Below are 14,670 nucleotides of genomic sequence, written 5' to 3' on the forward strand. Positions count from 1 at the left end.
CTGTAGGTTCATAGGGCGTTTTTACTTAGCACGGCAGTACAGCCCCATCCGCAACAGTAATAATTCGACGGGGTACACTGAGAAAAAATTCTCGGCGTTTTTACCAAGGTCCGTTGGTACCTTTACCATCTCACTTTTTTTACCAATTATTGGTAATTTTACCAAGACAGACTGGTAAGCTTACCTAAAAACCGGCATTTTTACTGCTTTTCCCAGGTAAGAATACCACTTTTATTGGTAATCAATTCCCGGTAACTTTGCCATTTTATCTCGGTAATTCTACCACAGTCGATAAATTCCATAAATGGTAATTTTACCAAGAAAAAACTGGGATCAAATAGAACCCTGAATTCTTGGTAATATTAACAGTTTCTTAGTAAATACACTGATGAGATTTTTTTTTTCAGTGTACGTCCGCAGCCACGTTTCTCGGTTTGCGACGTCGCAGACATCCTGTCATACTTTATTTTTTAAACGGAAAACTACTTGACGGGAGTTCTTAAAAACTGCCGTGATTATTCTCCAGTGGCGTGGCGTGCTTTGCGATATATCGCTGTTCTGCCATTTAAACCTAGGGTAAAGAATCGATTACCAAGGTGTTCGCTGGGAACACCCTGATTATCGATCCTTTTCCATAAGTTTAAATGACATAACAATCGATGTATCGCAAATCACGCCACGCCACTGCATGAGAGGCACAAAGGCTTGCCGATAAAGATCTGGACATTTGTTCACAGATATCTTTTTGCGTGTTTTCACGTGACTAGCACAGTTTTCCCCAAAATTATTTACAAACTCTTTTCTCTCCGGAACATCGGTACATTCGCATAGTTGTGACGTGTCGCACACATTGAATCGCGTTTTTTTGCCGATCTAAGTTACAGGCAAAGACTGAATACGTGCAACAAAAGGTCTAATAATGTCTAGAGTGATTCAGCATAAGCGAATTTTTACATAAAAACGTCTCCACGCGTTAAGCGATTCACAGTTGTCGGTAGGCCTACTTTTCTGGCTTTGCGTTAAAGTCTCTGAAGTGATTCCTGCATGTTGCCGTCTGGGTGAAATGTCGTGTGGTTCAGCATGATCAAATTTTTAGGTTATGGAACCTTAGGGGCGTATTTTATTTGCGGCGTCTGACACCGCGCCGCACGTTTGATCGAGTCAATCAGTGGCGTGGCGTGCTTTGCGATAAATCGATTGTTATGTCATTTAAACCTATGGAAAATGATCGATAAATAGGATGTTCGCAGCGAACACCTTAATAATCGATTCTTTACCATATGTTTAAATGGCAGAACAATCGATACATCGCAATTTACGCCACGCCACTGGAGTCAATCAGAGAGGTCGGACATGAAACTTTTAACAAATTCTGTAAATTTTGATGTTCAATTCGGCACATTTTGAATTGTAAGGGGTAGCACTAGAAGGAAATTTCGCGAGCAAACCATTGGAACAAATTTTAAAACTTCAAAGTTTTCTTGGCATATAGTTATAGCTTTTAAAGTTTTCAAAGTTTGTCCGACCTCTACAACTGACTCGATCCCACTGTGCGCTGGTGCGGGAAACGCTGCAACCGAGTCGAGGGCGATTGACCAAGAGCTCGCCCGAAGAATTTCAACCGGAAAGATCTAAAAATGCCACAATTTTTTTTCGATGTATTTTTACTGTTGATTGAAGGTAGGTCGCTCTGGCAGGTCATATCGGTGACGTTCAATGGCCATATGACTTCGAATTTCAAAAAAATTGACCTAAATTTAACTGGAGAGATAAAAGCATGAAATTTTCCTATCGTGTAGAATTTTATGTCCATAACGCAAATGAATCGGTCTGGCAGTCGAAATCGGTGACAAAATGGCCGCCAGACCAATTTAAAATTTGAAATTTTTTTCGAAATTTAACCGGAAAGATCTATAGATGAAACTAGTCTCATTTTATCGGGAAAACTGTCACGAATCGATATTGCTTGGTCTGGCAGTCAGACCAAGTCTTTCAAATTTTAAATTGGTCTGGCGGCCATTTTGTCATTGATTTCGACTGCCAGACCGATTCATTTGCGTTATGGGCATAAAATTCTACATGATGGGAAAAGGAGGGGTATCGTTAAGGGCCTATTTTGGGCCCACCCTGAAATTCCTCAACTCCGCGATTTTTTGGTCATTGAAGGTCTATATTTTACGGAATTCATAATGGTTTGGTCATTTCCGATCTATTTCAGGGTCTACCACTGGCCTAAACATGGGTCTGAAGGCCGATTTTGGCGAAAAATGCGGATTTTTCGGCATTCAACGCGCTGTTTCATACCGATCCCTTCGGAGGACAAAAAATTCCTTCTAGTATGTTCATTAGGGATGTAAGAGAGTCACTTTCGCCAATTTTCGTTGATGTCAAACTTTGCGCTCATTGTTAAAAAAAGCTTTTTAGAATTTTCCTGTTTTTCATCGTTATTTAAAATGGCTTAAAAAAGCGACTCATCTTACGCCAGAGTTTAACTTTTTTGGCAATGAATGGACGTGGGTGGTCAAAACCTTCCTCAAAAAACTTTTTTCGATTCAAAGCCCCCCAAAAAAGCCGGTGTTGCCATATTTTATTGCCTGAATTCACGGAAAACCTAGTATTTCAGAATTCGGATGCTGTTCCTCGTCAAGAACATTCCGCAAGTTCAGAAACCTTTATTTTTCACACGCAGTGGCCACATTAGTAGGGATTTTATGCATGTTTTATCTATTTATGTATTTATCTCCCGCTGTGGCGCAGCGTTGCCACATGTTATTCGTGAAAATCGAGAAAAATTCGCGTTTAGGTGGTTTTGCGCCATTTTTTTCGGATCATGCCAGTGGTAGACCCCGAGATAGATCGAAAATGACCAAACCATTATGCATTCCGTAAAATATAGACCTTCAATGACCAAAAAATCGCGGAGTTGAGGAATTTCAGGGTGGGCCCAAAAAAGGCCCTTAACTATACCCCTCCTTTCAATCTAAGTTAATTTATTTGATTATTTGCCTAGGCATTTGACAAAATGCCTGATTTTACTATTTGCCTGAGACATATACTTTGTGACCCTGACGATGAAGCGCTCGCTCTTCGAAAAACCTCGGTCAAAGTTTATGTAAGTGTTTTTTTTATAAAATTGTAATATTATCTCTAGCACTTGGCTACACCCTACATTCCAATATATTCAGTGCTACTACCTTTTAGACATTGTGTTATACAATATTCGCTGAACTTTATTTTCTATTTCAACACATGTAATTCAGCGGATTAAATCATTTTTTCGTATCTCAGTAATTAGGTAATCAATCTATGAACCAAAAGTATCCTCGTGCTCAGTTCTCTCGGTAGTTTCTACTTAAATACAAAATATTTATCAAAGTTCAGACTCCTGCAAGGAATTCTTATCGAAAGATCCGAACTAAATTTTGGTCTTATTTTAATTTTTAGTTATGGCAAATAGAGTTAATACCAGTGCGAGATTAAAGCACAGACCCGTTTTGAATTATTGACAGTATCACCATGATTCCAAAAATACACTACACAACATAGCATTCGCTCACAGGAAAAAGATATCAATTAAAATAAAATCAGTCCCCCCTAAACAGCAGAAAATGGCGCCGATTCCCATCAACCAACACGCGGTCTCTCCAATGTAACATGGTCCGTTGATACTCCCCAGCTGGGACCGTCCGGAATAGCAGCTCTAGTGCAAGCACCAGAGCCGCTAAAAAAAATTAATTTCAATTCAACCACTAGATTCCTGATAAACGAGAAGATCGGTTGCCCGATCCTAGGAATGCCTTATGGCGCTCACCACAGATTTGGTATTTTTGCCCTATTTTTGGGCACTGTTTTAAGTTGAGTTTTAGTTCAAGCTGAACAAATTATGATGATTTAAAATTAAAAGTATAATAAGATTGGAACTTCCGATGGAAATTTTTTAATACGATCGACAGAAATGAAATTGTGTCGAACTTGATGAAAATCCGCCTATTTTTAGCCGCGTGTTCATCCGAATCTTCCATGGCAAATTCTGCCGTGCAAAGGAGAAACACCGTATGAACCTTCAGGCGTTGCCAAATTTTCATTTATAAAACACGAATTTCCTGGTAAACTTATATATTTTTCTCCCAATTTTTCAGATTATGTTGTTTGCAATTTCACCTAAAGTTTCCTGCTTTTCTGCTTTTCTACTCCTGCGTTAAAGTCCCCTTGTGATAGACTCGGAACGGTGCAGTGTAACACAATGGTTACAAACATAGATCCTATACTGCTAGCGATGCGATGCGTGCTATGGAAAAACGCCGTATGAACCTTCAGGCGATCCCATATTTCCTTTGATAAAACACGAATTTCCTAGTAAATGTATGAATATTTTTCTCCCAATTTTTCAGATTATGTTGTTAGCAATTTCACCTAAAGCTCCTGAAAATTTCAAGAAAAAATGTTCATAACTTTTCTCAAAAATGAACATTTTACTGAAGGAAATTTGGCAAGTTTCGAATGCTCATACGGCGTTCTTCCTTAGCGCGACAGAATTACTAGGAGACTTTAACGATTGAGAAGGAAAGCAAAACGTGCGTTGATGCAAGACAAAGAATTAGTGCGCAAGAGATTGCATACTTTCCAGGCTGTCTTTAAAAAACACGCATTACGATTGCTTCCGAGCCACGCAGTGGCGTGGCGTGAATTGCGATGTATCGATTGTTTTGCAATTTAAACGTATGGTAAAGAATCGATTATTAAGGTGTTCGTAGCGAACACCCTGTTCATCGATCATTTTCCATAGGTTTAAATGGCATAACAATCGATATATCGCAAAGCACGCCACGCCACTGGAGCCACCCTAAAAAAAGAGTAATCTCCGGGTTTTCCGGACCTGTAGACACCCTGATCTAGGGAGAGCAGGCCCAGCTGTAGAATACCTCTCATCGATAGCCAGAAAAATCAATCGGCAGAAAAAATGTTTGAAGTCAACACTCAAATCCCGTCAGTCCGAACTCTGTATTGCGAAAGAACGTCCTATGAGCCCTCGGACGTTGCCAAAATTTGTGAGATAAAACGGGAATTTCGTGGGGAATTTGTGCCCCCCCCCCCAAAAAAAATTTGTTTATGAATTTTAATCGCGATTTCATCAAAACTATCTAAATATTTCAAGGAAAAATATTCATACCATACCTCACCAAGACATAATATTAATATTATCGTGATACGCACCGCTTTTGTTTGTGGAACTACGCAATTCACTTGGATGGCATTTAGCAAAAAGGAACCAGCGCGATTACAGTGTTTTCAAGATCGTGCACCTTCTTCGGTGCGTTTAAAATTACTTATAATCTATGTACAGTGTTAGAACTTACCTTCAGTATTTTCCTTCAAAACTAACAATTGTTTCGTGAGAAGCCAGAACTATTTGGACTGCATTTTGCAATTTGGAACTATAAATTTTGGCTCATATGAAAAAACACTCATATGCATTGGGAAACTAATGGCACATACATTGTTTTTAAACTGAGCTAGAATTTATAGTTCCAAATTGCAAAATGTAGTCCATTTGTTATTCTGGGAGATTTCTTTGATAATTATGAAGAAGCAATCTTTTTACAACACTGTAATTGCGATGGTTCCTTTTTCCAAAATTCGACCCACTTGGAGACTTTCTCTGGACTTTGCCACCCGCCCCCTCTCTCTCTCTTTGTAGTTCAGTATTTTTTTGCTTTTTCACTGTAACGGATGTGTTTCCGAAATAATTTATTTCCGTGTTCTTTTTCCTGTTTACGATCCCCCCCCCTCTCCCATTGTTTTGCAGCCCGGAGGTTTCTTGACCGGACCGCCAAAGAAACAAAACAGGGGATTTCCATGTCCTGATTACAGTGACGCGTAAGGTCCATCATCCATCTCAGTGAAACAAAGGACCCCGCCTGGCCGCATCCGAAAGTGATGGAATGCACCCCTTCCTGAAATCCCGCAAAGCTCGGATTTTCCGCCATTGGAAAACAAGGAAGAAGTTTCTGGAATACATCCTAATTGCGAGAGGGGTCAGCCAGGGGGGGGGGGGGGGATTGTTTGTGGTGGCTTCAGGCCAGCAGTTTACGAGATTATAAAAGGGCAAACCCAACCCTAAATTTCAGTCAGTTTGGTTTCAGCAAGCGAAGTAATTTCATGGGTGAGCAGGTCAGTGGGTCAGTCAGTCGGTCAGTCGGTAGTGGTGTGTTGTGTGGTGTTGTGTTGTGTTGTAGTGGTCGCTTACACTACAGGTTCTAATCCGTGAGTACACTGTGTATAATAGCTTATTCTTAACTTCTACTGCAAGAAAATTTATAGTTTAAAATTTATATGCTCTACAATTCAAAAATTTATTTTTTAATTTTTTAATTTCAAATTTTTTATATTGTAAATTTTAGATTTCAATTTTTACTTTATAAATTTTAAAATTTTTGGTTTTCAATTTTATTTTTATCTTAATGCTACATATCATTTTTCCAATTTATTCATACTCAATAGGTCAATAATACATATATATTATTACTACCGCAACTATATACTTACTACTACTTATACTATACTTACTTACTTACTTACTTACTTACTGTACTTACTATACTTATTTACCTACCATACTACTCACTATATGCCTACTACTACAATATTTATAGTATATATACACTATTGATCTATTGAGTCTGAAAAAATGGAAGAAATGATGTAAAACATTAACATAAAAATCAAATTGAAAAATAAAAATTATAAAATTTAAAAAGTAAAAATTTTAATTCTAAAATGTAAAAGTTAAAATTTTTGAAATCAAAAACTTTTAATTTTAAAAATCTAAAATAAAGTTCCTAAACTGTAAAGACTGTTAACTGTTAAACTTTTTTCTTAAGCCAGATTTTTTCCCCTCCTCAAAAGCTTCACGTCAGCTTTTCTTTCTCATTTGTATGTATCTTTTCTGAATTGACGAGAGATGCGGTTAGATAATTTTCAGCATTTTAATCACAAGGAAAATTGATTGACTGCGTTTTTATTACTCTCTCGAATAAGACACTAGTTTTGCTCTCTGTGTTTTACTTTCATTTATTTTTTTATCAGATGAATATGAAACGAACACAGTAAAAATTGTTGGAGGGTATGATCGAAAAATGAAAACGTGAATCGATCGACAAATTATTAAAAAACCAGTGTCGACTCGATCGACATGAATCAATCGAAAAATGAAAACGTGAATCGATCGACATGAATCAATCGACACCGATTCGATCGACAGTTAATTTAAAAACACCCGTATCGATTCGATCGACATGAATGGATCGAAAAATAAAAACGTGAATCGATCGACACCGATTCAATCGACAACCGTGAATCGATCGACAAACCCTTGAATCGATCGACAAACCCGTGAATCGATCGACAAAGCCGTGAGTCGATCGACAAACCCGTGAGTCGATCGAATTTTGTCGATCGAATCAATGTCGATCGATTCACGTTTTTATTTTTCGATCCATTCATGTCGATCGAATCGACACGGGTGTTTTTAAATTAACTGTCGATCGAATCGGTGTCGATTGATTCAGGTCGATCGATTCACGTTTTCATTTTTCGATCGATTCATGTCGATCGAGTCGACACCGGTTTTTTAATAATTTGTCGATCGAATCGGTGTCGATCGATTCATGTCGATCGATTCACGTCGATCGATTCACGTTTTCATTTTTCGATCGATTCATGTCGATCGAATCCATACCCTCCAAAATTGTTTCACCTTGTTTTATTTAGTGTTTTTTCTTGTATACTTTAAACTACTTTTCCTCTATTTGCATAGTTTCAGACCAGTAGGAAAAACAGTTTTTCAAACTGTTCAGCTTAGTTTCCGTTTTATATTCCGTAAACCTCAAACTACCTAATTTTCTTTTGTTTATCTTTTTTTTCAGATCGGCAAGAAACGAAGCGCTCACAGCGGAAGCTGTTTTACTCGCATTTGATCATTGAATTTCACATTAATAATATTTAGTGTTGCAAATATTAACATAGATTTTCGCATGATTAAGCAGGAAACACTGAGTCGTTTCTAATTACTTATCACTTTTTTATCATTTATAATCACTTTAAAATGACTTTTATTAGTAGCTCACATCGTCGCCTACCTGACATAAGGGCGTAGCTACACTTTGCAATGAACCCTGTCTTCCACACAATTCAATGCTTTTCCGGGCTCATCTCAATCTGTAGTTACGCCCTTCTGTCAGCGGGCCGATTATTGAAATTGATAGACAAAGCTATAGCCAAAGAAGACAAAAGAAATATAGAGGGATCCTATTGGTGATAGCGGGCGGTTGCATTGGACAAAAGAGGTAGGTAATAGACTAAGTAACAGCAACCTACGAGGGACCCGATAATTAGTCCATTATTTTCTCCCTTCGTCTAAAGGAACCACCCGTTTCAACCAATAGGATAGCTCCATACTCCCTATGTCTTCTTTGTCTATCGCCTTATCTTTCAATTTCAACAATCGGCCCGCAGCCAAGCGACGACATAACAAATAGCGAAAGAAAAGACAAAAGTAGAAATTAGCTACATTACATTCCAAATAAATAATTAATTTTGTATTAGAATAAGAGATGGGTATCAGCTTCATCAAATTGATTTTACATGAACAAAAAGCCCGAAGGATCATCATATTAAAAACAACAGAAAAGGGGATAGTATTCAAACAAACAAAAATATTTATCAAATTTCTTTATATAAAAACACAACTTCTATTTAAAATAAATCTTCCACTAAACTTTTTATTTTCAAGTTAGGTTAAGCTCCAACTAATCTTTCTTTTTTTTATTCTTAGTTTGTTTCAGGTCTGCAAAAAACGAAGAAAATGCTCCGCATGATGAGCCATTGAAGACGGAAGTAGTGCCCTCCAAAATGTGTACCTATTTGTTCTATCGTATCCATAACTTAAATGCCCTCAGTTGCTGAAAGAGATAAAAAGTATTTGCAATTCCTATAAGTTATGCATAGTTCTCGTGTGATACCTACTATCGAACAATACCGCATTCAACTGAAAGTAATTGGACTGAATCATGTAGAAAGGAATTATCATTTTCGGTTTATTGTAGCATAGACATAAATGCCATGAATTTTTCTAAATGAGCCAGAAATATTAGTTTCTTTTTGCGTTATACAGTTCAGTTACTCTACAGCTGAATGCAAACTTGAAATTAACGAGAGAAACAAAACCATAAACCCACGTAGCCCGGACGCATTGTCGCTTATCTGACGTAAGGGAGTACCGCAATTTCCGTATGAGCCTCAGAAAGCATGGTTTTATATGCGAAATAGAGCTCACATGGAAATTGAGATGTGCCCTTACATCAGAAGGGGACGGTATGTAACAAGGTGGTACAATAGTGATTAATAATAAAATAGGTAGTAGATAAGCCAAATGGTACAATAGTGCTGCGTCCACACAATTTTGCTGGGAAAACAAGGCCAAAAAGTTCGAAAAAATAGAAATCAAAAGTTCTATTTGGCCTCGTTTCCCTCACAAAATAGTGTGGACCCAGCACTATTTTCCCACCTTTCTGCAATTAACGCTGCATGATATAGTCCAAAAGCATCACGGAACTGCATTTTAAATTTGAAAAAGTAATACCTAAACTTTGATATCTGAATTTTGGCATGGTGCCTTGACTAAAATTTTGACAAGAGATAAATGGACAAATGGATCATGGACCTATGCACGCTAAAAGGAAGTATGTTGCATGCAAATAGTTCCCTTTAGCATTTATAAGTCCAGCGTAATAATCAGTGGCGTGGCGTGAATTGCGATATATCGATTGTTATGCCATTTAAACCTATGGTAAAGAATCTATTATTAAGGTGTCCGCTGGGAACACCCTGTTTATCGATCATTTTCCATAGGTTTAAATGGCATAAAAATCGATATATCGCAATTCACGCCATGCCACTAATGATCATAGAACAGAACTTTTAACTACGTGGATGAGGGATTAGATAGAAATGTAGAAGCCAGTTTTGTCACCTGTTGCTAATCATACTAATAATTCATGATTTGCCTTGTTTGTTTCAGATGCGGCTGAAGATTCGGGCTTGGGGGGAGGGATCGCTGAGGGGGGAGGTTCCCAGGGAAGGGGGGTTCGTAGGGTTGGGAAGTATCGCGGAACTAGGATTCCCAGGGGGGAGAGTCCCGGGGAGAGGGGGGTCCGCGGGGTTGGGTGCGGCATCGCGGGGTAGGGTTTCCTAAGGGGGGTTCCCGGGGAGAGGGGGGATGTCCGTGGGGTTTAAGTAGGATCGCGGAGTAGGGTTTCCAAGGGGGGAGGGGCCGCGGAGTAGAATCACGGGGGGAGGAGTAGGATTTTTTTTTTTTTTTTTTTTTTTTCCGCGACTGGCTTGCTGAGATCCTCCGGGGCGTTACGTCCCGGGGTCCGCCGTCGCCGGCAGGGGCGCCCGCCGGGACCCCGTGGGTCCGTTGGGCGTCCCTGCCCCCGACCCCCCGCGAGGGGGGTCTTTGCCCCCCCGCAAGGGGGGGCTTTTTCCCCCCTCGCGGGGGGTCGGGGGTGGGGGCGCCCAGCGGACCCTTATGGGGTCCCGGCGGGCGCCCCTGCCGGCGACGGCGGCTCCGGGGCGTTACGCCCCGGAGGATCTCAGCAAGCCACGAGTGGAAAAAAAAAAAAAAAAAAAAAAAAAGGGAGGAGGTGGGAAAGGAACCTGGGGGCCGGAGGGGCCTGAAGCCGGGGTTGGGGGAGGCCGTCATCGTAACGGGATCGTCGTACCGGGATCATCGTACCAGGATCATCGTACCAGGATCATCGTACCGGATCATCGTACCGGGATCGTCGAATTTTTTTTTTTTTTTTTTTTTTTTTTTTTTTTTTTTTCTGTTTCAGGTGCAGCTGCCGTTCCCGCAACCGAAGGTAAGATACCGTTTAATTTCTCCTCATTTGTAAATAAGGGTTATAATCGTTAAGCAGTTTTAGCGGGCACTACTTCCGTCTTCCGAGCAGAGCTGCTTTTTAGCAGAATCAAAAATGGCATGGAGCAGAGGAAGCATGGAGCTGCGTCAGCATTGGTAAGTACTTTATTTTTTTCCTCCCCCCCCCCCCCCCCCGTGGATTAGGGCTCATGGCGATACCACGTTAAAAAAAGCGCGCCTAAAGCTCTACCTCCAGGAGCAGTACCGTATCATTTACCTGATCGGACTATCCTAAGGTGGTGTGGAAACGAGCTTTTCAAAAATTGTTTCCCCGTTCCTTTTACGATTTGTGCTTTATACTGCCGTGCTGAGGAAAAACGCCGTATGAATATTCGAGAGGTGCCAAATGTCCTCCGATAAAACGTTTAGTAAAGAAGAAAGTTTTTTTCCTTGACATTTTCAGGAACTTTAGGTGAAATTGCGAACAAAATTATCTGAAAATTTGGGAGAAAAATATTTAAACATTTTCCCGAAAATTCGTGATATCGCGGAGGAAATTTGGCAACGCCTGAGGGTTTATACGGCGTTCTTCCTTAGCACGGCAGTATAGTTTCTGGCTGACGTCAAAACCTGAGAATCTTTTTATCAGTTTCTAATAGACCAAATTTAGAGAAAATTTCCTGATGGAAATCCAATGAAAACGGGACACTTTACGCTGAGGAGCAACATGCATATTTTAGCAATAACCTGATGACGCTCGCCAGGTTTTGAATTTCTACTCGTCATGTATGATAGGCCAAGGTGATGTCATAAGTCTGTGTGGTATACTGCCGTGCAAAAGAAGAACGCCGTATGAACATCCGAGAGTTGCCAAATTTCCTTCGATATAAGGTTTATTTTTGAGGAAAGTTATGAACATTTTTCTTTGAGATTTTCTGGAGCTTTAGGTTAAATTGGGAACAAAATCATTTGAAAAATTGGAAGAAAAATATTCATACTTCTACTAGGAACTTCGTGTTTTATCAAAGGAAATGTGGCAACGCTTGAAGGTTTATACGGCGTTTCTCTATAGCACGGCAGTGTAGGGTGTTACACAGCACCGCACCGCTCCGAGTGTATCACAAGGGGACTTTAACGCAGGAGTAGAAAAGTAGAAAAGTACGATGCCCATTGACGGTAAGCCAAGGTGACGTTTAAATGCTGCAGCACGAAGTTTACTTTCACAGTGGAGGGAAAGTTATTTTTCTTGAATTTCTACATTATTTCATCTATTAATTATGACTTGACAAAATTAAATTAGTCTAGATGCGTGAAATCACAAACTTTTAATTGCTTTAAATTTTTACCCTTTTTAATTGTCGTTTCCTTCTCACATCTCGTCTCTTTCTCAACCTTTATACATAATTTTGGTTTTTTATTACTGTGTTTTGTTAATTGTAGTATGTGCGTTTGATGATGGCGTTTGCCAAAATGTATTGTATGTCAGATTAATATAATATACAAATTATGTAATTTCATGCATGCGGGCTACATTTTTGGAAAATTCTTGTGAGAAATTGAATGGTTTGAATAATTTTGCAACGTTGGAATTGGGTTACGTTCCATCGTCCGAAATATGATGAAGAAGAAGTAAGCAGTTGCTGACTTTTATAAACTTATTGGGATGATAGCGGGAGACGCATAAACGCACACGAATATTGTGACTTAATGTTCGTATCCACGAATGTTTCGTAATATTCGTTGAGGATTTGGTTGCGCATCAAAAATGTGTAAGCATGAGAAAAATACCTCGAGATTACGTAGCACTGAGCCCGTGCACGGAACTACAGACAACTGGATTCTTGGTCGCCAGGAGCAGCAATTTGGCAACCCCGGATTCCCTCCATTTAAACCTATGCTAAAAAATCGATTCTTGTCGGAGCACATACCCCCCCCCCCCCCAAGAATCGATACATTTCCACAGGTTTAAATGGAGGAAAGACGATGTTGCCAATTTGCTGGATCCGCCAATGTCGCCTGGACAAAAGTACGGAACTACATTTCAACATAGCGAAACGCCTGCTCCCAGATTGTATTTATCAAGTTTTTAACTGAAAATGTGGCAGAGTTTTCATCTGATTACATGTGAAATCAGCATGATTCGGGCAGCTCTTCTGCCGTGCTTAGGAAAAACGCCGTATGAACCTTCAGGCGTTGCCAAATTTCATTTGAAAAAAACACTAGTTGTTAATATTTTTCTTCCAATTTCTCAGATAATTTTGTTTGCAGTTTGATCTAAAACTTCTGAAAATTTGTAGAAAAAATATCCATAACTCACCTCAAAAATGAACATTTTATCGAAGGAAATTTGGCAACTCTCGAATGTTCACACGGCGTTCTTCCTTAGTACGGCAGTATTCTGCCGTGCTATGGAAAAACGCCGTATAAACATTCGAGCTTCTCGCCGAAGTTTCAATGTCTATTTTAAAGGAGAATTATGAATATTTTTCTTTTAAATTTTCGGATAATTTAGATCTGATTGCGAATATACTTCTCTGAAAGATTGGTTGAAGATAATCACAGATTTCTTTTCATAATTTGTCAGAGGAAATTTAGCAACGTCTGAAGACTCGTGCGGTGTTCTTCCTCTAGGTGTGGTAGTATTGCACAGTTATATTCCTACATACATCGGCAAAAATTGTAGTTACATTTTTCAATCGTGAAACGACGTATTTTGTACAAGTATTGAAGCTTTGAGAATAGGTTGATTTGTCCTACTTCTCTCGTTGCCTTTGAAAAATGGTCGACCCAACAAATTTCCAATAACATTTATCAAAGGAGGGGTATCGTTAAGGGCCTTTTTTGGGCCCACCCTGAAATTCCTCAACTCCGCGATTTTTTGGTCATTGAAGGTCTATATTTTACGGAATTCATAATGGTTTGGTCATTTCCGATCTATTTCAGGGTCTACCACTGGCCTAAACATGGGTCTGAAGGCCGATTTTGGCGAAAAATGCGGATTTTTCGGCATTCAACGCGCTGTTTCATACCGATCCCTTCGGAGGACAAAAAAGTCCTTCAAGTATGTTCATTAGGGATGTAAGAGAGTCACTTTCGCCAATTTTCGTTGATGTCAAACTTTGCGCTCATAGTTTAAAAAAAACTTTTTAGAATTTTCCTGTTTTTCATCGTTATTTAAAATGGCTTAAAAAAGCGACTCATCTTACGCCAGAGTTTAACTTTTTTGGCAATAAATGGACGTGGGTGGTCAAAACCTTCCTCAAAAAACTTTTTTCTATTCAAAGCCCCCCCAAAAAGCCGGTGTTGCCATATTTTATTGTTTGAATTCACGGAAAACCTAGTATTTCAGAATTCCCTAGTTTTTCAGATATCCCTAATGAACATACTTGAAGGACTTTTTTGTCCTCCGAAGGGATCGGTATGAAACAGCGCGTTGAATGCCGAAAAATCCGCATTTTTCGCCAAAATCGGCCTTCAGACCCATGTTTAGGCCAGTGGTAGACCCTGAAATAGATCGGAAATGACCAAACCATTATGAATTCCGTAAAATATAGACCTTCGATGACCAAAAAATCGCGGAGTTGAGGAATTTCAGGGTGGGCCCAAAAAAGGCCCTTAACGATACCCCTCCTTTCATGCTTACATCTCTCCAGTTAAAGGGTAAATTTTTTTGAAATTTGAAGTCATTTTGCCACTGAACGTCACCGATATGACCTGCCAGACCGACCGATCCTCAATCATCAGTAAAA

Source organism: Bemisia tabaci, chromosome 9 (genome assembly GCF_918797505.1).
Source record: "Bemisia tabaci chromosome 9, PGI_BMITA_v3".
In the NCBI taxonomy this organism is placed as follows: domain Eukaryota; kingdom Metazoa; phylum Arthropoda; class Insecta; order Hemiptera; family Aleyrodidae; genus Bemisia; species Bemisia tabaci.